The sequence below is a fragment of the Schistocerca piceifrons genome, chromosome 8, assembly GCF_021461385.2.
Source record: "Schistocerca piceifrons isolate TAMUIC-IGC-003096 chromosome 8, iqSchPice1.1, whole genome shotgun sequence".
In the NCBI taxonomy this organism is placed as follows: domain Eukaryota; kingdom Metazoa; phylum Arthropoda; class Insecta; order Orthoptera; family Acrididae; genus Schistocerca; species Schistocerca piceifrons.
In genome coordinates, this window is record NC_060145.1 from 479,665,441 (window position 1) to 479,690,066 (window position 24,626).

The 24,626-nt window shown below is 45.5% G+C and overlaps 1 long non-coding RNA gene across 1 annotated transcript in view; it reads right to left on the reverse strand.

Annotated features, from left to right (window-relative positions):
* LOC124711643 overlaps positions 1-24,626 on the reverse strand; it is a 44,086-nt gene that overhangs the window by 17,082 nt on the left and 2,378 nt on the right. The window contains exon 2 of the long non-coding RNA XR_007005493.1: positions 14,239-14,349. This is a non-coding gene — a long non-coding RNA (uncharacterized LOC124711643). The remainder of the gene's footprint in view (positions 1-14,238; positions 14,350-24,626) is intronic.

A 24,626-nucleotide genomic window follows, 5' to 3' on the forward strand; every position in this document is an offset into this window, starting at 1 on the left:
TGCGTAACCTCCTTTAACATCGTCGTAAACGTTGCACCCAAGAGGGCCCAAAATTGGGCATAAAACTGCTTAGAGAGACCATCCGGGCCGGCCAGGGTGGCCGAGTGGTTCTAGGCGCTACAGTCTGGAACCGCGCGACCGCTACGGTCGCAGGTTCGAATCCTGCCTCGGGAATGGATGTGTGTGATGTTTTCTCTAGGTTAGTTTAAGTAGTTCTTAGTTCCAGGGGACTGATGTCCTCAGAAGTTAAGTCCCATAGTGCTCAGAGCCATTTTGAACCAATTCACTTAAATCGGGACAAAAATTATAATGTGGGGTCTGATTGCTTGGACGTGCAACACAATTAAAATCACCCTCAGTAGCTCAGCATTTGCTTGCTGGTTAAGGGCTCTGGCGACCCCAGGGTTCCTGAGATGGGGACTCGCAAACCGCGAAGCTCTGGGCATGTTTCAGCGATCACTGTCCGGTGAGACTGTGGAACGTCGTGCAGCACAGGGAATGGGGGTCTTGGCTTGACCGCCGAGGTCGCGAGGATTACAAAAACTCTCAGTCTTACGATGTCCTGCGTGTCAGTGTGATACATACTTGTTGTGGTGGAACAGTCATTAGCGGGCAACCTCTGGTGAACCTGCCGCGCCTTAGTTATATAAGGTTTACTCAGTCATGCTTTGTCTGGGCGAACTGTTCGTTTCTCTACTGCTGGTGGGATCACTATGGCATCCACGTCTTTCTATGAACTTCCTCCCGAAAATTTTGGTTGTCTGTTAGGTAGTACGCACAATCATCCTTCAAAGCGAGACAGGAGATAGACCTCGTGAGAAATCTCCCTCAAACGTTCAGGCACTGTGTCGTAACACGGCGCAGCCAGAGTGTCAACATGTCTGTTGTGATCAGGGGACAAGAGAAGGTATCACCTTTCTATACCCAGAAAGACCTTGATGTATCGGCTGCAGTCTCAAATCTGTTAAACATCTGTGTAACGGCACATTGCTGTTCGAAACAGCCACATCACAGTGAGTTAACAACCTCTTGAAGACCAAAGTTTTGGGTGTCCTACTGCAGCTGGACAGCAACGCGCCCTTAACTACAGTCAAGCAGTGGTCACATGCAGTACCATCATGCACATGGACACTGCAGAGCAACAGGAGGAATGGCCTCACCAAGGGGTCACCGAGGTGAAGCAATTAATGCTCGTGTGGATGAAAATCAGACTCATTTACACTGACGTTCAGTTCGCCGGCTTTGCTGGTTCATATTAAGGCTGGGTTTTTAATAAAGCCATACCATACTTCCCCAACCCTATGAAGTGTTTTATGTGCCAGAAATTCTGGCTCACGACTCCCATGTGTAACGGACGAGTTACATTTGGTACAGTGTGGTATGAACACCCATGTTGATGGAACTACATACACCTTCCCTGCCCTTTATGTCAATTGTTCAGGTCTACATCCAGCTTGGACCAGAGAGTGTATGGTGTACAAGGAGGAAAAGAAAAGGAGGAAATGAAAAGCCAAGAGTTAAATGTGACTAAACGTGTATTTACGCTGGAGCGAAAATGACGCGCAAATCGCTTCAAACCCAAAGCCTCTCACATCATTTGCTGCAGTACTCTCGAAGAAACCCTCGACTATGAATGTTTCCACCCAGACGTCACCTGTGGACCCTCATACCAAGAAATGCTTTTGCAAGGACATCTGTGGCAGCGACAGTTCAGATGAAACTGTTGCCGCCTCCACGCACACTCCTACGGTCACCACTGCTTCATTTCCTGCTGTTGCTGTCTCCATCCAAACTCAAGCGGTGAACACAACTTCGCTCCTGATGTTGCTGTCTTCACGTGATCTCCAACATTGACCGCTGCTCCCTCTCCTGGTGCTGCTGCTACTACGTTGGCAGGGCACGTGCTACACATTGGGACGACACAGCATACCTCGGTGTCGTCGAATCTGAAGCAGGAGACTAAGGTCAAGCGTACTATCAAGAAGGCAGAATCGAAGCAGATGGTCAGATGCAGGAACACTTAGAGGATGACGACACGGCCATGAAATTAGAACTTTGCTTCGATGAACCATTGAGTCTGCACGGTTTTCTACCTTCTGAAGCGGGTTTAGGCAAGAGGAAAACACAAGTCCCCCAGCCAAATGGCCCCTGCGCTTCAGTGAAACATGAGCCCCTTTGTCTGCGTCTACAGGAAAGGCACTTTAAACATCCCTATGCTCAGGGATACAGCCCTCATCGGAAAAATGACTGTGATGGAGACAGGGCTAAAGATGAAGAGGATATCTTTGTGAATGACACGTAATACTCCACTTCTCTCTGTGCAGCTATTCAGGTAACTGTTCTCACGGTGCATATTCCATTTGCCCTTACCATCTGTAGTGTGTATCCGCCGCCCAACGAAATTCGGGATAGGGTGGGTCTTTCTTATCTGATTTCACAACTCTCTCCACCCTTCTTACTAGTAGGAGATTTTAATGCTCACAATGGGCTACGTGGATCTTCATCAACATATCCCAGGTGTAGAGTTGTGGAATGCCTTACTATGTCAGAGGAGGTATGCCTATTTTAATGCTGGTGATAGTACACACTTTTGGACTGTCATGAGGTCTTCTCGGCCATAGACTTTGCTTTCTCTTCTCCAGCCTTTGTCAATGCTGCACACTGGAAAGTGGTCGCTGACATGGATTGCAGTTGCCACTTCCCTGTCTGGATTCACCTCTCAGATAGAGCTGTCCCTGAATGGAAAGCGACAAGGTGTATGTTAAACAAAGCGGACTGGAGGCTGTTTTTGAACGTCGAGGTAGGGTCCAGGACTGGATGGCTCACCACCATGCTACTGATGCGTCCATCCCCAAGTCTTCACACCGACCTCGGAGGCGGCATGTCCCACAGTGCAAAGATGAGTGTCGCTCCACCGTCAGGGGGAGACGCATGGCCTTGTGACGATTTAAACGTCAACCTTGTGCTATGAACCTCGCAGCGTTCTGAATCGTGAGCGATAAGGCACGACAGAAAATCAGCGAGAACAAGGCAAGTGTTTCTGGGCTCGATCAATCGTTCCGCTAACTCTTCAAAGGTATGGGAAGCCATACAGAGGATATCTGGCAAATATTCCAGACGACCTGTAACTGCTGTATTTCGGCAGAGGTATCTACAATCTACACTTGGAAACATAGCGAATGCCACAGCGGATTACTGTGGTTCGATCACTGCCAATGGAAATCGACATTCAGCCTTCCGCCGCCATCGAGCATTGGTGGAGAGAGCTGGTTCAAATTTTAATTCTACCGACACCGAAGACTACAATCGCCCTTTCTCCATGTGAGAGATTTAGTGCACCCTGTCTCGGGTCAAGGATACTGCCCCAGGTATCGAATCCCATACAGCATGTTACAGCACCAGGACACAAAGGGAACACTCTTGTCCCTTTTTAATGCGACTCGGTTGACCGGGGACTTTCCTCACTCGTGGAGGATAGTGTCCCTTCCAAAACTAGCGAAAGGCCACATGTTGGCCAATAGTTATCGCAAAATGGCCCTGACTAGATGTATAGGAAAGACACGAGAACACACGGTCAACTGATTTGGGTCCCAGAATGGCTGGACCTACTTAGTCGCTTCCAGTGTGGATTTCGGAGGTATCGTTCAACCTTTGAAAACATCATCCTGCTGGAGAAGGAAATCCAACAATCCTTTTTACACAGACAGCAGCTTGTAGATGTCTTCTTCGATCTTGAGAAATCGCATTATAGAAGCGACGCATTCTGACAAACAAATCCAGTTCCCTAATCTCACTGCAGTTAAAACAAAACACTACGTTTAAAGAATTCATTGTGACCCTGTCCTATTTACAACGGTGGTTCCCTAAACGTTACGAGGACACTATCAGTCTTACATCTGTTTTCAGTCTGTTTTCGAAACCGTTCGCCGTTTCAGGTGAAAGCGCGCCACACATGTGCAGATGGAACTGATGGTTTTAATGTCAAACTCTTTTGCATTAAAAATTGCCACGACTTCTGCATTGCTTTCAGAGTTTTCACGTCTCCATAATGAGGCTCCAAACGTGTTGTACTATTTCGATCGACATATTTATGAGAAAGATCTTTTCTCGATTATGAAATTAAATAAGTGATGACTACGTGGCAACTCAAGTGCCAAAGTCTGCGACATTGTCTGCATCTGTCCTATGCCGACGGTTTGAACCAGATAAAAATTATATTATGTCTTCTACACGCCAAAAATAATTAAATAACATTGAAAATTTCTTTCACTGTCTGCTATGTCGTTCCGAAGTGCGAACCGTAAAACCAAGTCTTATGTAGTGAGACTGCACTGCCATTTACATTCCTCACGTCAGCAGTTTTCCCTTCTCCGCCCTCCAATCGCTCAGGCAACGTGGCATGATAGTGGTGGAAATGTGCATCGGGTATAAGTGCCAAGACACTGGCTGCGAGTTGAAATCTTGGCCGCCCTGACCTATGGCTTTTGTTGGGTTTGTTTGTGAGTATCAAAGTATTATTTAGTGATTTATTTATGGCTTATTTGGCCCAGCTACATTACATCTGTCCAGGAACAACACATACAAAAGATATTGCACAAACATTCACAGAAATAATAATAATAATAGTAGTAGTAGTACTACTAGTAGTAGTAGTAATAAAAAAAAGTGACAATAATAACGATAATAAAAATAATAGATAACACTAATAGTAACCATGATAACAACAGCAGTCGGCATTAAGAATGATACAGATTGGTTTAACACCTCTGAATACATGTTCAGTATTATAGAAGCGGAAGGGAGAAAGAAAGATGAGGAGATTCGAATGACAGTGACAGAGGCTATTAGGAGAGAATAGAATTTATATAAAGAACTCTGTCAACATGTGTGAAGGAAGATCTGTGGGGGAGGGGTGATTGACAAGTCTAAGCAGCAGATCAGTATATTGGAGAGATGGCTGTTGTGGCAGAAGGTGGTCATTAACTGTGTTTTGAAGTTTTGAAGGAATTTAATTTCTCCTATTTTTTGAGGAATATTGTTCAAAAGTCGGGTTCCTGACACAAAAAATGATTTAGAGAACATGGCAGTGTTGTGTGATGGTACAGAGGGGATTTTACATTGTTCAGATAGTAGTGTAAGAGCTGGAGCTAAATAAGAGAGAGGGCATTGGTTGAGAAGAAGATAGAGCAAACGTAGCGTATGATTGCGCTTATCGGCACGCAGCTATGGTAACGGTTAATAGGCAGGCGTGATAAGGTCGAAATAGCGTGCATCACAACTATATTGCACACAAGCATTCATCGCCATTCTAGCCTGCGTCAGCTTTCGAGGGAACTCCCTGGACAATAGCATCATCATAGTCAAATCCGAGTGGTATTACCGACTCACCCATCTTCTTTTTAATTTCTAAAGAAAATCCTTTTTTATATTTCTGTAGTGAACGAAGTGATGTTGAGTCTTCATACTAATTAAAGTTGTGTTATCAATACACTCTAAGTGATTGTCCAGTATTAACCTGTTGTTCTTTGCAGAAGAGCAAAAGGTTATTTCTGTACCGTTCAGAACTGAGGGTGGAGAACATTCTCTGTACTGGTAATAAGTCTTTTGTGAGTGACTAAGTTTGCTTTCTCTGCAATCACGTAGATAAGGCAAGTAAATCAGCATTCACATGATGGATGGCTGTATTGAACTTGTTGCACTCATTTAGATATAACTGGAGTCGTGAGTGTATAGGTGATTCTGCAATAGGAGAGAATGGTTGACACATCATTAACGTATGATGAGAAAAGTTATGGTCCCAATACTGATCCTTGTGGAACCTCTGATATGACATCACTATATTGCGACCTTATAATTCCAATCATTATATACTATATACGTGTAAGGTGTGAGTGGGACCATTGCACAGCACTAGAATAAATATATTGACTTGTGAGTTTAGCAATTAGAACGTCAAAATGGACAGTGGTGAAAGCACCGCTGAAATCCAAAAAAGTGCATAATTCCAGCTGTTGGTCGTTCAAAAATTCTTTCAGTGGTCGTCATGTTGCGATTTTTCGGGAAACTCGACTGGTATACGTTTACAAGGTTATTTGATGTTAAACCTGTCGGTAGACTGTATATTCTAAAACCTTGCATAATGCAGGTAGAATGAAAATCGGTCTGGAGTCGGGAAGTTGTTTGGCAGATTTCTTCCTGGGTAATGGTTTCATGAGTCCCTGCTTCAGGGACATGTAGTAGAAAAGTAGAGAGGAAAGCTTAGCACAAGATAAGAAAAGTAGAGTGGAGAGTAAAACGTTAAAAACATATTACTGTTAGAAGATATTGAGAGTAGTAGTTAAATACGGACTAAAATCTTAGCAAAAGATAAAGAAAAGATTCAGGACAGTATCAAACAAGGTGGAAGAATGATTTCTTTTAATGTCCCTTAGCTCTTAGAACAATGATGCCTATAAAGACCGTTTCACGAGGACAAGTAAATATTTTAGGAAATGGTACTATAGACTAATTCAAATGAAAGATTACATGTAACATGTGATGCATTTTTTATTGGTTACAGAGATACTGCTGGTTACACACTAAAGTTTATTGTTATAGGTTTATTTATGGAATGCCGATTTTGTTTTGAAGTTTCAAGTAGAGGATTTTTCATCTGTGACTGTGACCTGTTGGCCACTTCTGCTGTATGATTTAAGCATATCACGCGTCTTTAGAATTACTTGTTAGCTGATGTAACACAAGACCTGTCACACGTGCGCGAGTTTTCCAGTGAAAACGCTGCTTTTAGAGAATACAAAAGATGATTTCCTTACGACAGACTACCATATTTCTCGTAGTTAGTTAATTAGAGTGAGGTTCGTGCACTGCCCTACAGTCATACCTCTCCTGAATGTGGTGTGCGTGAAGTAGACGACGTTATTCAACTGGGTGAACGTACTCGAGGTCCGTCAACAAGCACACACAGAACTGCTAGACATACCAGTGTTCCACATACAACTTTAGAGAGGAACTGTGGTGTGTGTACTGTAAGACCTTCAGTACACTCACCATCGGATTATTTGACTTGTCGCTCTAACGAAGTAGACGAGTGTCAGCAATATATCTCGTGGTCTTATCGTGGCGTGTTTATCTTCTGCCGTTAGGTCAGACGATAGAAATGCCACTTGCACGCTTAGATTAGCAGATTGACGGTGACCAACTTTAAAGAGAACTTGCTTAATTTTCATACACATTTATTAAAAAATAACAAACATAAAAATTACTTAACTTGGTTCTGGATGCTATTTACAATTGACAATCTGAAATTCCTTTGGTATTGGTATGTTAATCTTATTCTCACATATATCTCTGATACTTGACAAAAGTGTCTATACATTTATCTTCATGGCTATGTACAGGAATATGGTAATTTTATTAGGGACGGACTGAAACTTGACTATAGACTGGTACAGATGAATGTAGAACTCGTACAGACTGTTGCAGACAAATGCAGACTGACTAATCGGAGGTCTGTACACTCGTTTAAACACCTCGCACGTTCATGTATCACTGTGCGAGTGTGATCCGCGAGGACAAAAGGTTCTACGTTAGCAGCAATCTCATGGGCTGCGTTACATATTAATAGGCGGATCGGCGGAAGCAGCATTTGGTCCGACTCTATGGCAGCGCCATCTCGTAGTGTGGAGATGGACGAGCGCTGCGCCTGTGCTGTTGTGCTTAGCAGGGCGCTCTCTAGTGGGAAGTTATGTACGCGCTGACTACGCGGAACTATGTACACAACAGCTAGTTCCCCTCCTGACGCTATCAATAACACCCGTAACTCAATTAGATAGTTTGACATACACTGAGATGGAAAAAGTCACGGGATAGGGATATACTCATTTATAGAAGTTGGTAGTACAGCGTACACAAGGTACGAAAGGGCAGTACATTGGCGGAGCTGTCATTTGTACTCAGGTGATTCACGTGGAAAGGTTTCCGGGGCGATTATGGCAGCACGATGGGTATTAATAGACTTTGAACACTGAGTGGTAGTTGCAGCTAGACGCGTGGGACATTTCATTTCGGAAATCGTTAGGAAGTCAATATTCCGAGATCCACAGCGTCAAGTGTATACCGAGAATACCAAATTTCAAGGATTGTCCCACACCACTCCCAGCACAATGGCCGACGGCCTTCACTTAACGATCCAGAGCGGCGGCGTTTGCGTAGAGTTGCCAGTGCTAACAGACGAGCAACACGGCCTGAGGCAACCGCTGAAATCAGTGTGCGACGTACGACGTACGTGTGCGTTGGGGGTGCCTATGCTAACAGAACGACATCGCCTGCAGCGCCTCTCCTGGGCTGGTGACTACACAGTTGGACCCGAGACGACTGGAAGATCGTGGTCTGGTCTATTGAGTCCCAATCTCAGCTGGTGAGAGATGACGGCTGGGTTCAAGTGTGACGAAGACCCCGCGAAGCCATGGACCCAAGTTGTCAACAAGACACTGTGCGAGCTGGTGATAGATCCATAATACTGTGGGCTGTGTTTACATGGAATGGACTGGGTGCTCTGGACCTGCTGAACAGATAATTCATTGTAAATGGTTATGTTTGGCTACTTCTAAACCATCTGCAGTCATTCATGGGCGCCACGCGGGATTAGCCGAACGGTCTAGGGCGCTGCAGTCGTGGACTGTGCGGCTGGTCCCGGCAGAGGTTCTAGTCCTCCTTCGGGTATGGGTGTGTGTGTTTGTCCTTAGGATAATTTAGGTTAAGTAGTGTGTAATCTTAGGGACTGATGACCTTAGCACTTAAGTCCCATAAGATTTCACACACAAATTGTAAAAAACAAAAAACATTCATGGGCCTCAGTTTCCCAAACAACGATGGAAATGAAACTATCGTATAGCATTGTTGGCCAGGAGGCCCCATGTGGGGAGGTTCGGCCTCCGTATTGCAACTCCTTTTTACTTGACGCCACTTCGGCGACTTGCGAGTCTATGATGGTGAAATGATGATGAAGAACAAACAACACCCAGTAATCACGAGGCAGAGAAAATCCCTGACCCCGCCAGGAATCGAACCCGGGACCCCGTGCGCGGGAAGCGAGAACGCTACCACAAGACCACGAGCTGCGGACACAACGATGGGATTTTTATGGATGACTATCTTCCATATCACCAGGTCACAACTGTTCGCGATTTGTTTGAAGAACGTTCTGGCCATCTCGAGCGAATGATTTGGCCACCCAGATCGTCGGACATAAATCCAATTTATGTGGCATAATCGAGATGTCAGTTGGTGCACACTTGGGTAGTTATGGACGACTACAGACGCAGCACGGCTCAGTACTTCTGCAGGTTACTTCCAACAACTGTTGATCCATCCCTCGTCGAGTTACTGCACTACGCGAGGAAAAGGACATCCGACCGATGTCTGGCGGTATCCCATGACTCGTAACGCACTCGTAACGCACGTAACGCATTCGTAACGCACATCTATAGTCTGACGTAAACCCACGAGGCTTTGTCGACATATTCACTGGGTTCCAAAATTAAAGCAACAAACCGCTATTTCCCAGTGTGGTGTCTAGCTCACCATATAATCATACAAACTGCCAACAGGAGTCCGTAAGATCGTGTCCTGCACGGATGATGGGATTCTGGTCAATGGACAACTACGCCAACAATGATGTCAGGACACCTATGTCTGCCGTGTACGCCCACATCCACAACCACAGCGTACACAGTCGCAGTCAGCGCAGTAAGCCACAGAGAAGACGCTTACGAGGTTATCTACGGTGGAGGGCCATGGGAAGAATGGAAGCAGGACAGTAGCAAAATGATGTAGTCCGATGGCTTAATGTTAATTGTTCAGTTGTTTTTCGGATGTGGCGACAGTTTTTAGAGATCGAAACAGTATCCCGAAGACCGAGCGGGGCCGACCACGAGTAACATCAAAGAGAAAGAACCGTTATTTGGTTGTAAAAGCACGTCGGTACTCCCTTAGTACTGTACGGCAACAGGCATTTGAGCTCACAGCATCCACTGGACGTGTTGAAGTGAAGCAAACGGTGTACAGAAAGCTTCGGCAGTGGCCGTTATTCTCAGAGACCTGCTGTATGTGTACCTCTGACGCGTCTTCACAGAAGGGAACGTCTACAGTGGAGCCGTCACTACGCCACATGGACTGTCGGACAGGGGCCAACGTTTTTCTCACAAGTGAATCCCAATTTGGTCCGGACAGTGACTCTCGACGATGGAGGGAACGTGGAGCAGGATTTTTGGAACCAATCATTATGGAAAGAGACCGATATCGAGGATGATCCTTAATTGTGTGGGCAGGGATTATGTTGACCACTTAACCTCCTCTTCATGAAACTCTATGTTTAAATCGACAAGGTTTAACTGCTGTCAGATATCGTGACGAGATTTGGGACCTCATGTACTGTTGTTGTGGGGTGATGTAGACCCAGACTTCGTATTGATCAAGGATAATGTTGAACCTCATAGAGCACGGGTGATCGATGTTTTCTTGAAAACGGAAGATATTGCACACGAGGCTTAGCCTGCACGCTCCCCTGATTTGAATCCCATAGAGCACGGGTTGCATCACGTCAGCATCTACCAACCACTCTCCAAGACTTGCGAGCAGCTACACAAAAAGAAGCTGAATTATTGTCTCAACAAGAGACTGATCACATCAGTCACAGAATGCCCTGTCTGCACTGCTGCCAGAAGCGGTCCCACACCATACTGAGCGCATTAACCAGTTGTCGGAATGTGTGTGTAAATCCGCTGGGTTGGATTAAAACGAAGAACATTTTTGTCCTCCGTTATGCATTTTTTAATATTGTTTCTGCTTTACTTTCACCTGATTTACTGTTTGTGGCAACCTAGCAAAATTTCGGTTTCTTACTTTACTTGTGGACACCAGTGTACTATCAAGAGCACTTTGCTTTAAGTTTGTTGTGTGATATGACAGGCAATCGGTTAATTCGGCCTGTTGTGTTATCGTGTCGTCTCACAGGGCGCCGTAGTCTGGAAGTCCTCAAAAACGAGTTCTCATGTTTATCGGGGAAGGCGCTTCTGGCTACAAGAATCGGTATGTTCTTCCAGCGTTTTGGTTGTCAGTTAACGAATCGTCTAACTTCAACATTCCTCATAAGATGTATTTGGAAGAAATGGTAACGTTTCTCGACTGCAAAGGTCCTCGGACCTTACCCTTTTATATCAATGCATGTTAGGATGATTGAAAGGCGAAGTTTGCGAAGAGAATTTAAATGCGACAAACGAATTTATGATTCGGATTATGAATACTGCTCCTTGATAAAAGACGTCAGGCGACACCAGAAGAGCTACACATTGCCAAGAGAATGCAGTAGTTCATTGAAGTTGTAAAAGTGAATTTACAAAAGTCAACTTGCAGCTTAATCATTTGCATAACACGTTCTGTGTACGATATCACGTGTTGATACCATCCTACTGGAGTCTCAAAGTTGGCAAGTGCAACGCAAGTTTACGTCAGATGCCGCTAGGGATCATGCAGTAACTGGTGGACCCAATGGTGCATGCCCACTGAGCCACTCCTCCAATGGCTCCGTACGATAAGCGCCCCCCAATATACAATGGCCAGCAGCAGCCACGCAGCCCACTCACACTCGGAGCCACTTTGCTACTTGACGCTAGACAGACGCGGCCTAGTCGCGACTCCGACACCACCTTTTGTTCAAAAATGTCTCTGAGCACTTTGGGACTTAACTGCTGAGGTCATCAGTCCCCTAGAACTTAGAACCACTTAAACCTAACTAACCTAAGGACATCACACACATCCATGTCCGAGTTAGGATTCGAACCTGCGACCGTAGCGGTCGCGCGGTTCCAGACAATAGCGCCTAGAACCGCTCGGCCACCCCGGCCGGCCCTACCTTTTGTGCTTTGGTTGGTAGTACCTCTTACTTGTTGACATTGAGAGCTGGACTCTATTTTGTGCTGCATTATTTGTATTGAGTCTTTGCACACTCGGAGATAGACAAGTTAAGTAAATCTCATATTTACTGTGTTAGCTCGTTTAATGATTATGTAAGATGGCAACGGCCTTGCACCATACATGAGTCCATTTAACGTGACACTATAGGTTTTGTTGGAGTAATACTTTAAATTACGGTGTAGGAAATCTATGTGGAAAGGCATCGGCACGTGAGAATTCCGCGATTTTGTAATTATAAGATTTTGCGGAAAGGCAGTACGCGAGACAGAGCTCGGCTACATCCCCGCCTAACCGCCGAAGTCCACAGCCTGACGGTATGAATGGTGAACTGGGGGATTTCTGTAATCCGTTTAGACGCGCCACAGCGGCCACCAACCTCTGAGGGACGCGCGGCGGCAGGTGTTCAAGTGTTTACCAAAACAGAGCAGTGGATAGCTGGACGGACTTTCCTGTGCGTGCTCTCGCTATGTCCCACTAATTTTACACCTTCGAGTAACTCAAGTGGAGCAGGCCAGGAGTTGCGAATAACAAACTTTCAATGCAAGAATCTGTGTTCGCTACGATGGGGAATCTCGAGTGGTCTCTTGGGAGGAAACTTCCAGTAAACGTGTTATTACCCACAGCTTTGGTTCTTCCCAGCCGACGAGGGCGGAGTTTACTTGTGAAATTTTGTAGAAATAAAAGAATTGTGGAAAAGAGTTATATTCCCAGACCGTACATTGGTCAGCTCTGGCAAACTGTGTATTTCGAGAGCTTCTACTCATGTGATTCGCTCAGTAAGAGTTGAGGTGAGAAAATAAAGGTAAAGAGGTATCTTGCTGGACTCTCGGTAGAGGTCTTCCGTTCTGGGCTCTCCTACTGAAAGGACGTTAGCCAAGTCGTCTCCCCTCTTGGTCTTTCGTTCTGAAAGGACGTTAGCCGCGCCAACTCATTGCTGACGGAAACATTGTCGCAATTAGAGAAGTTTACGGACAGCAGTCTGGTGTTCGAATAGGGTAGGATTGTACTTTCCGAGACGAAAGACGCCGATCGCACGGTTGCACCGGCGCCGTCGGAGACCGGCGCTACAACAGGAATGTTACGGTGAGATCGCTCCCGCTTCAGCCTGTGTTAGGAGTAACGTTAAATAGTGGGATCAATTGCAATTGCTGTTTCCACAGAGGTTTCACAGTACTTTGGAGTTTTATAAGAGATCGCGTTTTGGACCGATTTTAATACAGTTACTGCCAATGCCAGTTAGGAGGATAATTTGTAAATTGTTCATTATGTTTTATTCAGCATTGATCTTAAGGTTATAATAAATTCAGTAGAGCCTTTACTTTCAGTAGTTGATCCTGAATTCACCCTTTTGCTTTATTTTATTTTGTGTATGTGTTTGATGTCATTGAACACCCTAAGTGTTCGTCATCGTTGATGTTCGGAAGTAAAAATAGGTGTGATTTATCGTCGACACTACCACCGCAGACTAATTAGGGGTGACAGGGCCACATTTAAATCCAGCTATATCCATTTTTGCGTATAGTTCCACTCCCAATTTCTCTGTAAGTTGTTTGTCAGGGGCGAACACACGTAAAAGTCGGACAACCAATGTGTGGTGAGTTACATTTATTCTGCTCCTGTCCAGCTTTTGTACTACGACGGTTGCCACACAACTTTGTAGGCCACCAATGCTTACCGTTGTGTAGGAAGTCGTACACAACTCTACGACACTATGAGTATTCGAAAGTTCCTGGCAGATCAAAACTGTGGGCCGGACCGAGATTCGAACTTGGAACCTTTGCCTTTCGCGGGCAAGTGCTCTACCATCTGAGCTACCCAAGCACGACTCACGCCCCGTCCTCCAAACTTCACAGGAGTGCTAGTTCTGCAAGGTTCACAGGAAAGCTTCTGTGAAGTTTGGAAAGTAGGAGACGAGGTACTGGTAGAAGTAAAGGTGTGAGGAGGGGGCGTGAGTCGTGCTCGGGTAGCTCAGTTGGTAGAGCACTTGCCCGCGAAAAGCAAAGGTCCCGAGTTCGAGTCCCAGTCCGGCCCACAGTTGTAATCTGCCAGGAAGTTTCATATCAGCGCACACCCCGCTGCAGAGTGAAAATCTCATTCTGGACTGTGAGTATTCCTTTAGGTTATATTGTGACGGCTGTACCTCTGTAACCAGTAACAGTGGAACACATGTTATATGGAACGTTTTCTTTTATTAGTCTGCACTACAACCTCCTAAGATGCTTACTATTCCTCGTGCAACGTTGAAAATATCGGCGCGGCACTCACACTGCCCTGGGGTCCACGACGCCGGCGCCCACGGGCACGGTGTGGCCCATCGCCTGCAGCGCCACCAGAGTCTGCAGCTCCGCCAGCCGCTGGTCCGACAGCCGCTTCCACCTGAGCACACAAACAGACGCCAGATTTACATAGCTAGCTGCCCGCCTGTAGCGACCGCTTACTGCAGAAGGGCAACGTGTCCACATATCCTACCATCAATTACAGACAAAAAAACTAAATAAAACCAATTTAATGTAATTTATATCCTGACATGCATTTCTGGTTTCTTCATGTAGGTAATTTTCCTTAATATACACACTAATGACCAGGAAAATTGCTACACCAAGAAGAAATGCAGATGATAAACGGGTATTCATTGGACAAATATATTATACTAGAACTGACATGTGATTACAATTCACGCAATTTGGGTGCATAGATCCTGAGAAATTAGTACCCAGAACAACCACCTCGGGCCGCAATAACGGCCTTGATACGTTTAGGCATTGAGTCAAACAGAGCTGGGATGGCGTGTACAGATACAGCTGCCCATGCAGCTTCAACACGATACCACAGTTCATCAAGAGTAGTGACTGGTGTATTGTGACGAGCCAGTTGTTCGGCCACCATTGACCAGACGTTTTCAATTGGTCAGAGATCAGTCGAACATTTTCTGTATGCAGAAAGACCCGTACAGGACCTGCAACATGCGGTCGTGCATTATCTCGCCGCAATGTAGCGTTTCGCAGGGATTCGAATGAAGGGTAGAGCCACGGGTCGTAACACATCTGAAATGTAACGTCCACTGTTCAGAGTGCCGTCAATGCGAACAAGAGGTGACCGAGACGTGTAACCAATGGCATCCCATACCATCACGCCGGGTGATACGCCAGTGCGTCGATAACGAATACATGCTTCCAATGTGCATTCACCGCCACGTCGCCAAACACGGATGCGACCATCATGATGATGTAAACAGGACCTGGATTCATCTGAAAAAATGACGTTTTGCCATTCGTGCATCCTGGTTCGTAGTTGTGTACACCATCACAGGCGTTCCTGTCTGTGATGCAGCGTCAAGAGTAACCGCAGCCATGGTCTACGAGCTGATAGTCCATGCTGCTGCAAACGTCGTCGAACTTCGTACAGATGGTTGGTTTCCTGCAAACGTCTCCTTCTATTGACTCAGTGATCTAGACGTGGCTGCACGATCCGTTACAGCCATACGGGTAAGATGCCTGTCATCTCGACTGCCAGTGATATGAGCCCGTTGAGATCCAGGACGGCGTTCCGCATTACCCTCCTGAACCCACCGATTCTGTATTCTGCTAACAGTCATTGCATCTCGACCAACGTGAGCAGCAATGTCGAGATGCGATAAACCGCAATCGCGATAGGCTACAATCGGACCTTTATCAAAGTCGGAAACGTGATGGTACGCATTTCTCCTCCTTACACGAGGCATCACAACAACGTTTCACCAGACAACGCCGGTCAACTGCTGTTTGTGTATGAGTAATCGGTTGGAAACTTTCCTCATGTCAGCACGTTGTAGGTGACGCCACTGGTGCCAACCTTGTGTGATTGCTCTGAAAAGCTAATCATCTGCATATCACAGCATCTTCTTCCTGTCGGTTAAATTCGCGTCTGCAGCACGTCATCTTCGTGGTGTAGCAATTTTAATGGCCAGTAGTGTACATGTAAATGTCAAGTATGGCATAAGGGGAATGAGAGAGATGAATCTGTTGATTGGACATGTTCCCTTTCTGCAGTACACTGGGTATTCAAATTAATTTTAAGACTGAGTTAATTGTTTTACAGTAGAATCGTTAATATAAACATCTTTTACTGTAATACACATTTTTGGGACTAATTTCTGAATAACACGGCCTTGCCGTAGTGGTAACACCGGTTCCCGTCACATCACCGAATTTAAGCGCTGTCGGGCTGGGCTATCACTTGGTTGGGTGACCATTCGGTCTGCCGAGCGCAGTTGGCAAGCGGGATCCACTCAGCCCCTGTGAAGCAAACTGAGAGCCATAAGGGGCGTTCAAAAAGAAACGAGCCGGAGGTGTAATTACAGAAATCACTACCTGTATTGACCCTGGCTGTTGAGACACTTGTCCCAATTTGTCACAAGGTGGTGAACGGCTGTCTCATAAAATTTCCGGGGCTGTGATGTTAACCAGTTCCGCACGTACAGGTGGACGTCGTCGTCTGAGGTGAATCGTTTGCCCCTCAGAGACTTTTTAAGGGGACCTAAAATGGCCCCCTTCTCATTCACTTCCTGCAGCACGGGACAACAGTGAACGTCCAGCGTCACTCGCAATCCTTGACCACTCTTCGCCAAGCGATTAAATCAAAACGACCTGGCAGTGTCAGCCGTGGGGTCATTCTGCTCCACGACAGTGCAAAGCCTGATACGGCCAACACAGTCGAGGCACCCCTGCAGAAATTCCAAAGGGATGTTGTCGGGCACCCTCCGTTCAGTCCGGACCTCTCTGCCTGTGATTACGACATTTTTGGTCCCCTTAAAAACGCTCTGAGGGGCGACTCGACACTGTGTTTCTCGAGCCATGCCATTACACTCTTCAACCAGTGTACGATACTCCTTGGCCGTCATGGTGTCTTGAATGAGCTCCGCTGGAGCCATGGATGCCCACATGAATTTTTCGCAGATCATAATGGAGTCGCCGCCAGCTTGTCCAGTTGTACAGGTATTAAGGAGCTGTTCCCCTGGAAGATGAGTGTATCGTGGTCTCCCGTCGGCACGATGAAGTAGGTATCGAGATTCATCAGACCATCCAACGGTCTGCCGCTGTGCCAAATTATAGTGCCGATTGTCACGTGCCCGTTGCAGTCGTATTAACGTTTCTCATTGGATAGACAGAATTTTTGTATGCAGAGCTTAAGGTTAACATTGAGATGATGATTGGTCGGTTGAAAACACAGCCAGACACTTTTTTGTTAAACCAACTTCGGTAAACAGTAGTAAGGATAAGTTCGAGAGAGTTTCTACCGAGACAGCGAGGTGTGTGGAGTTGCGCCACCAGTCGCCCCTGACGCTGCCTAACCACCAACAAGGTAATGAATGCACGCGATGCCGCACAAGAGTGCATAAGGCTTCACTCAGAACCGCAGAAGTCTCATCTGTTACATCCCCTTTTTACGTAATAATAGTGTCGATCGTCAATTAAACTTCGTGGTATTCACATTTGTTACTTGAAGTTAAAATCTGAAAGGTGATGATTTTTCTGTTATATAATTATTGAGAAGCCACATCATCCACTATAATTTGCGAAAAGTTAAATAAGTAATTAAAGACAATTGAGGGTCACTGTAGACCATTTTTGATAGTTTTCTCTTTATAGATGTGATATGGCATAGGTCATCCTTCGATCCATTATAGACCTTGGAAACCCATTCAGGGAATATTCGTTCACATTTTTGTTGAACGCAGTTGGTTTTTATCATCCCGTATTAAAATATTTCCTTTTATCAATAGCACAATTTATAAACAATGTTTTGTGGCTAGAATAAAAATTCCAATGGGAAACTTAACTGCTTTTTCGACGTTATTTTACCAGCTAACTAAAAATAGGAAAGCCTTGAACCCCTTCCACTAAATTTAGTTAGTATTAAGATTCTTTTACAGGGAGTGCAGTGGAGCTGACACTGAAATCTTTAAGTATTTGATTATATCATCGCTAGTCTCACTGAGCTCTTCTGAACTCTGCATGTCATGTGTGGTCTGGTGTCTCCTTACCAGCAACAGGCCCCAGGTTCAAACTAGTCAATTCCCTAAAAAAAAAAAAACATGCTCAGAGCGTCGTTGCGCGAAAGTGGTAGGGAGACACGACTTAGAACAGGCACCACGCAGAATGTTAGAACTCATGTGTTCGGGTGTGCAAAGACGCTTACGTTGGCGAACATACCAAACAAACTGATATTTCTTATGACATACAGGATGTTCATTTTAACTGAATACTTTGAAATATATCGAAACTACACTTGGGATTAAAAAAAGTAATAATTCCAATTTGTTTGTCTCGGATGCGATACGCAACGATACCACACTCGACCTATGCGTGGGTGATGGGGCCCAACTTTGAAATCTTCACTGGAAACCCCGTTTATTATTACGATTCTACATGAAAATTTGCATCCGTTTTGTCTGAAGCATTTCCTTCGTTTCGCCGCAGTTGGCGCTGTAATCGGAGGAGTAGAAATGGGTACACAATCGTAATTTACGACATGCAACTCAATGACCACCGAATATCCAGTGGCACGTGGGACACCACCTCTATGCTGCGAGGGTAGGACAGACCAGTTTTTCATATCTTCTAACTGCAAACCCCATTCGCAATTCTGTAATACTCCAATATATCGAACAGGGGACCACTCGCCACGCCACGGTGGCCGTTTAGACAACTACGACTATCATAACAGGCAGTACACTGCGACCGGAGCTCACGTATCCTGCAGACGTAGCGACCCTAAACATTACAGTACTTGCCCAGTTTTTATTGCCTCCACACCTACTTATCATTTTGAGAACAGACGTGCAAGTGGATGATAAATGTTACAATCACAGAAGAAAAAATTGAAATAATGCTGATTTATGGAGGATGTAGGAGAAATGTTGAGACTGTTGTTGCCTCGTATGCCGAGTGCTTTCCAGAGAAAGCTCTGTCTCGTTGGTTTTTTCAAGTGAACGCCTTTATGACTGATGGCAGCGTACACACCTGCAAAAGGAAACGAAGCAAACGGTCTACAGGAGAAGCTAATGAAATAGCTGTACTAGCGGCAGTGTAGCAGAACCCACCGTGATTCCGGTGTGTTCGTAGGTAGTGTTGTCACAATACTGCTTCGTCATAAGTATCATCCAACCCACGTGTTACTGCATAAAGAAATACATGACGCCGATTTCCATAACTGGGTAGTGTTTTGTGAATGAGCACGTCTAAAAGTGCAAACGAGCCCCACTTTCTTTGCTGAGGTACTATTTTCCAGTGAGTCTACATTCACAAACCATGGTAGCGTTAACCAGCATAAGGTGCATTACTGGAGTGTAGACAATCCCCACTGATTACGACAAGTTGACCATCTATGTCTTTGGTGGGTTAATGTATGGTATGTCATCATGCGAAACAAACTTAATGGTCCGTCTTTTATAGACCGCACGTTGAATAGACGCAGATATCGACTGTTTTTGGAACAGGAACCACCGGTACCACTGCAGTACATCAGAAACACGTGTGCTGACATTTCCGTAAATATGCTTCTCTCCTGTGATGGTCATTTGAAAAGCGGATCACTAAGTATACTGAAGTTGGCGGCGCTATTTTTGAACAATTACTGTAGTTGGAAAAGCAGAGTAGCTTTCGCCTCGAGCCACGACCACAGTGCTACGTCGAGTAGTCCCCTGTTCGATATGTCTGAGGAATACAGCGTTGCGAATGGGATTTCCGGTTAAGAAATAATAGCCTGTTCTACCTTCGTAGGGTGGAGATAAAGTCTCACGTCCCATTGGATATTCAAGGGCCATTGAGTAGCATATTTTAAATTACGATTGAGTGCCCGTTTCTGTTCCTCCGATTACAGTGCCATCTGTGACGAAACGAAGAAAATGCTTGAGACAAAAATTATGTAGATTCTGCAGTAGAATCGTAATCTGCAATAAAAAACGAGGGTCCCATTGTATATTTCAAAGTTTCCACGAGCCTCGGATACACGGGATGGGATGACGTCGGCGGGGCTCGAGAGTGGTATCATTGGCTGTCCGCCTCCGAGTTTAAACATATTGGAATTATAACTTCTTTTAATCCGCTGTGTGGCTTTTGAGATATTTCTGTGTCTTCAATTAAAGTGAACACCCTGTATTAATCTTTTAAAGTTAGCTGCAAATGTAATGCATTGCTAATACATAGAAAGAAGGATCCTTTATTGTATGATTATATGATAGCGGAAAAAGCACTGGTAGCAGTTACTTCTGTAAAATATCTGGGAGTATGCATGCGGAACGATTTGAAGTGGAACGATCATATACAATTAATTGTTGGTAAGGCGGGTACCAGGTTGAGGTTCATTGGGAGAGTCCTTAGAAAATGTAGTCCATCAACAAAGGAGGTGGCTTACAAAACATTCGTTCGACCTATACTTGAGTATTGCTCATCAGTGTGGGATCCGTACCACATCGGGTTGACGGAGGAGATAGAGAAGATCCAAAGAAGAGCGGCGCGTTTCGTCACAGGGTTACTTGGTAACCGTGATAGCGTTACGGAGATGTTTAGCAAACTCAAGTGACAGACTCTGCAAGAGAGGCGCTCTGCATCGCGGTGTAGCTTGCTGTCCCGGTTTCGAGAGGATGCTTTTCTGGCTGAGGTATCGAATATATTGCTTCCCCCTACTTATACCTCCCGAGGAGATCACGAATGTAAAATTAGAGAGATTCGAGTGCGCACGGAGGCTTTCAGACAGTCGTTCTTCCCGCGAACCATACGCGACTGGAACAGAAAAGGGAGGTAATGACAGTGGCACGTAAAGTGCCCTCCGCCACACACCGTTGGGTGGCTTGCGGAGTATAAATGTAGATGTAGATGTAGATACTTCTTTTCTGTGCCGATATCGTGATCACTTTTTGTTGGCTGTGCACTCTCAAGTAAGTTAAGACGTATCCACGTATGGCATTGCCAGATGTTTTTACTTTCATCTCTTGTCTTTCAGTGATTTATTGAGTTGTAAAAGGCGTGAAAGGCTATAACACCACTTCGATGTGTAACCGTCTGCTTCGAAGTGTACTCGTACTTTTTCAGATACGCTTTGCTAGATACGTTTCTGCGTCTGCTATTATGCTGTGTGTAGTTATTCACATTGAAAGCTCTGGTCTCCGTTGTAGAAGACTCTGGTCTAATCGACATGTCGCAGACTGATTCCCTACCTCCAGTAAATGCAAAATTGAAGGCGTTGCAAGACCTGTGATGTCGTGCAAACAGGTTTCTTTTATGCGACGTTTCCAGACTTATTTAGCATTGCAATTAGGCAATAAGGTCGTTGCGTGCACAAATTCATACACTCGCACGTGCGCGTAACACATCTAATGGTCTGTGAGTTACCACAATGCTCATTACCAGCTAAAATATACCTTTTTTTTGAAAATGATAAATTTAAGCTAGTTAAGCGAAAGATACGTTTGTTCGATTTGAGGAAAGCGAACGAAGAGCATGTCTGATGACACTGTTTCCGGCAGGCTGCAGCAACTTGCACGTACGGCGACCTGATTCGCTGACTTCGATGCTAAATAACTAGGTAACGGCGTAACTTATCGAATTTTTTCTTATTATTACTCAGCACTCAGCTTATTAGATAGTTCCCGACCGCCCTGCGTACACAGTGTATGGTGAGCGCCTGATGACCCAGCAACACGCCACGCAGCACTGCCCGGCAGGTTGCCGCCATGCCGACGCGGCTACATTTCTCTGCGACATCCCGTGCAAGGGCGTTTTATCTCAAGGCATGTGGATTTTCTGATGACAATGTTTGTGGATTTTGGGAATGTATCCAGATAGGTGAAACCAAGCCTCATAAGTGAAAAAGTTCGATCTAAAACACCACGTCGGTTTATAAACCCCTGAAACGATTCACGACACGCTATTCGCTTCGCATGGTCCATACAGCGTGACTTTTGCACAGCAGTAATTTTATACGGACACATACCTAGCTCTTTGGTTACATCATTCTGTGCTGCCGTACGGCAGCCTTTAGGATTTTGCGATAACCTTCTCACTAATTTTGATGGACTCTGCAACGTTACGTCCGAAATATCGTGAAACTTCCGTTCTGTTGAACTTGTGAGAATACCAGTTCGTGGTGATTCAAGAACTGAACCTTTTGTCTGCAATTTGCAAATTAAATCGCATATCGTGTCACGATGTGAACATCTCGAAGCAGGAAAACGCAATCTAAATTGCCGCCTGACATACACCGCAAAGTTACCTCCTGTACGGAAAACCTCTTCCATTAAAACCGCTCTCTCTGTAACAGAAAGCATTCGCACTAGACTCAGGTCTTACAAGAACTAGACGATAACACGACTAACAGCAGCAGTGACCGCGTAACACTACTATCTCCAACCTACTACTGCGGGTCCACGGAACACGAGCAGGCGAGATTTGAACGTCCTCCCAACCTCACGCGACCCGCAAAGCGAAACACGCGAGGGTCGCGCTGTGCAGAGACATAAGTGCAGCCAGCGCAGTAACAACGATGGCAGTTTGAACTAACAACAGCAAACAACGGATACCCATTATATTATCAGGCAGCGTTCAGTAGTGAACGGGCGGCCGAAGTATGTTAACGTTGTTGTGTCACAAACCGCAGTGGAGCAACGATCTGAACGTTTATAAATTATCCGTTCAAGATATTGCCAAGAACATTTTGAAGAAGAGAAAAATTCGTGTTTGTGCCAAGTGCGTCCCGCACACGGTGATTCCTCAACAGAAACGACGAGACGTGGACGCCTGAAATGAAAGATGCGGAAATTCTTTCCCGGAAAAAATCATCACCGATGGCAGGACTTGATGATGTAACTACGAATCTACCACGAAACGAGAAACTGCAGAAGACGCCTCTGGTGGCTCGCCAGGACGGAACCAAGGTCTATTTTCATGCGTAAGTTGAACAACATGTGGAACCTGACTGTTCATATGTTTATACGAACGTTCCTTGCACTGTACTCAAAAACCACCATTTTAACTTTTTCTCTATTTTTTATTGATCCAGGCAGGAATCTTTAAAGAGTGTTGGGGTATGACCTGTTGGCAGCTAGGCGTAAGGGTACAGTACCCTTACACATTATGATTGTACAGGATGCGAGTGCATAGTAGTTGTTGTGCAGTCCAGAGACTGGTTTGATGCAGCTCTCCATGCTACTCTATCCTGTGCAAGCTGCTTCATCTCCCAGTACTTACTGCAACCTACATCCTTCTGAATCTGCTTAGTGTATTCATCTCTTGGTCTCCCTCCACGATTTGTACCCTCCACGCTGCCCTCCAATGCTAAATTGGTGATCCCTTGATGCCTCAGAACATGTCCTACCAACCGATCCCTTCTTCTAGTCAAGTTGTGCCACAAACTCCTCTTCTCCCCAATTCTATTCAAGACCTCCTCATTAGTTATGTGATCTACCCATCTAATCTTGAGCATTCTTCTGTAGCACCACATTTCGAAAGCTTCCATTCTCTTCTTGTCTAAACTATTTATCGTCCATGTTTCACTTCCATACATGGCTACACTCCATACAAATACTTTCAGAAACGACTTCCTGACACTTAAATCTATACTCGATGTTAACAAATTTCTCTTCTTCAGAAACGCTTTCCTTGCCATTGCCAGTCTACATTTTATATCCTCCCTACTTCGACCATCATCAGTTATTTTGCTCCCCAAATAGCAAAACTCATTTGCTACTTTAAGCGTCTCATTTCCTAAACTAATTCCCGTAGCATCACCCATTTTAATTCGACTACGTTCCATTATCCTTGTTTTGCTTTTGTTGGTGTCTATCTTCTATCCCCCGTTCAAGACACTGTCCATTCCGTTCAGCTGCTCTTCCAGGTCCTTTGCTGTCTCTTACAGTATGCATTATACCCTACAATACAAAGTTTATCCCTGACGCCAACAATGCCTGTCAGGAAGCACAGCAGATAAAGAGGAAAAACACGTCACTTCTCGGTGAGCGACACCCCTGTCAGGAGATAAATGTAGCTTCTCTCTGCTGTGATAATTTCGTAGTAGCAGCTCGCAGCAATAGTCTGGATGTATTTTTATACATATGACAGTGGAAAGTAGACCACGGCCTTGCCGCAGTGGTCCCAATGATTCCCATTAAGGTTAAGCGCTGTCGGGCTTTGCTAGCATCTGGCTGGGTCCGCCGAGTGCTGTTCGCAAGTAGGGTGTACTCAGTCCTTGTGAGGCCAGTTGAGCAGCTGCTTGATTGAGAAATAGCGACGTCACAGAAGCTGACAACGGCTCCGGGAGAGAGAGGCACTGACCACATGCTCCTCCATATGCGCATCCAGTGGATAAACCGGCGATCTGTCAATAGCGTTGGGTCGTCAAGGCCTATTTGGAAGAAATTTGAGTTTTGTTTCATAATGCTTGTTGCATTCTTCACTGAGATGACAAAAGTCATGAAATAGCGATATGTACATACAAAGGACCTGTATCCACGGACCCAACCAACCAACCAACTCGCGCACGCGCACCCAGACCGTGACATCGCTGGCCACAGTTCCTGTCGCGGCCGTCGGCGTCTCAGGGCGTTACCGCCGACGGAAGAGGTCGCGCCATGGCTGGGCTCGGGTCCACTGCGCCCTCTGCCTTTTGCATGTAAGGAG